Below are 2254 nucleotides of genomic sequence, written 5' to 3' on the forward strand. Positions count from 1 at the left end.
GTAATGATGATTCTCTGGTTCTCAAAACCCACAGAATTTGACCCCAGGAGGGATTCTTAATCTGATTAATATACAGTCTTCCCCGGTAAGGAAACAGGACATAATCAGAGGGTAATTTAAACATCTAAACATTGAACCCACCCCAATGTAAATGATCCTGTAAACTAAAGTAATGTTTGTAAAATAATCTGTGCTGTGAAGGCAAAATGTGCAAAATGTGGAAATCAATGTTGTAGGCTTATTAAAATGAATGGCCTTGCTGAGAATTTCCAAGTAACTAACAGAAAATTTTACTAAACTAAATAATTTTGGGGTCCTATATGATACTTAGATATTATAAATATAGCAGGAGGAAGGGAGCAAGGGAAGTAGGAGAAGTAAAAGAGTAAGTAAGAGAGGAAGAGGGAGGGAGGGTGAGGGAGGGAGGAAGAGGGACAGGGAGGGAGGGAGGGAGAGATCATGCAATTGGAATGAAACAGACATGAATATTTTTGGAATTATATGAATATAAAAATATTCAAGGGATAGAACATTGGCTCAGTGGATAAGGGCACTTACTATGCTTACAGAGGAACTGGCTTTGGGTCCCAGCATCCACATGGTACCTCACAAGCATCCTTACCTTCATTTCCAGGGGATCTGATACTTTCTTCTGATTTCCACAGGTATCAAGAATGCAATTGGTGCACATACATGTATTGCAGACAAAACACCTATCCATATAAGATAAGAGAAATAAAAATGTAAAAAAAATTTATCCCAGTCATTTGTAACACTTGTAATTATTGAAGATTCGGTTTGTTCCATTTTGTATAAGGATTTTCTTTAAATTTGTCAGAAAAAAATCTAAATAGAATAAAGGACAGATATGAATCAACAGGCTAAAGAAACTTAAGTTGTGCCTTAAAATAAATATTAAGATTCCTTTCTGTTCTTTGATGCTGTGGAGGAAGCATCGCTGAAGGCTCTGATCATCCTGCCGTCATGTCTAAGTCAGAGTCTCCCAAGGAACCGGAACAGCTGCGGAAGCTGTTCATCGGAGGGCTGAGCTTTGAGACAACTGATGAGAGTCTGGGGAGCCATTTTGAGCAATGGGGAACACTAACCGACTGTGTGGTAATGAGAGATCCAAACACCAAGAGATCCAGGGGCTTTGGGTTTGTCACATACGCCACTGTGGAAGAAGTGGATGCTGCCATGAATGCAAGACCACACAAGGTGGATGGAAGAGTCGTGGAACCTAAGAGGGCTGTGTCAAGAGAAGATTCTCAGAGACCAGGTGCCCACTTAACTATGAAAAGGATCTTTGTTGGTGGTATTAAAGAAGACACTGAAGAACATCACCTACGAGATTATTTTGAGCAGTATGGGAAAATGGAAGTGATAGAAATTATGACCGACAGAGGCAGTGGGAAAAAGAGAAGCTTTGCTTTTGTCACCTTTGATGACCATGACTCTGTGGATAAGATTGTTATTCAGAAATACCATACTGTGAATGACCACAACTGTGAAGTAAGAAAGGCTCTGTCGAAGCAAGAGATGGCTAGTGCTTCATCCAGCCAGAGAGGTCGAAGTGGTTCTGGAAACTTTGGTGGTGGTCGTGGAGGCGGTTTTGGTGGCAATGACAATTTTGGTCGAGGAGGGAACTTCAGTGGTCGTGGTGGCTTTGGTGGCAGCCGTGGTGGTGGTGGATATGGTGGCAGTGGGAATGGCTATAATGGATTTGGCAATGACAAGCAATTTTGGAGGTGGTAGAAGCTACAGTGATTTTGGCAATTACAACAGTCTTCAAATTTTGGACCGATGAAGGGAGGGAACTTTGGAGGCAGGAGCTCTGGCCCTTATGGTGGCGGAGGCCAGTACTTTGCTAAATCACGAAACCAAGGTGGCTATGGAGGTTCCAGCAGCAGCAGCTATGGCAGTGGCAGGAGGTTCTAATTACAGCCAGGAAACAAAGCTTAGCAGGAGAGGAGAGCCAGAGAAGTGACAGGGAAGCTACAGGCTACAACTGTGAACTCAGCCAAGCACAGTGGTGGCAGGGCCTAGCTGCTACAAAGAAGACATGTTTTAGACAATACTCATGTGTGTGGGCAAAAAATCCAGGACTGTATTTGTGACTAACTGTACAACAGTTTATTTTAGTTTCTGTTCTGTGGAAAGTGTAAAGCATTCCAACAAAAGGTTTTACTGTAGACCTTTTTCACCCATGCTATTGATTGCTAAATGTAATAGTCTGATCATGACGCTGAATAAA

At 42.1% G+C, this 2254-nt stretch overlaps 1 pseudogene; it reads left to right on the forward strand.

Annotated features, from left to right (window-relative positions):
• Positions 1-975: 975 nt before the first annotated feature.
• LOC114634060 lies at positions 976-1938 on the forward strand (annotated as a pseudogene).
• The last annotated feature ends 316 nt before the right edge of the window (positions 1939-2254 follow it).

This window comes from Grammomys surdaster, unplaced genomic scaffold, assembly GCF_004785775.1.
Source record: "Grammomys surdaster isolate TR1022 unplaced genomic scaffold, NIH_TR_1.0 842, whole genome shotgun sequence".
Lineage (NCBI taxonomy): Eukaryota > Metazoa > Chordata > Mammalia > Rodentia > Muridae > Grammomys > Grammomys surdaster.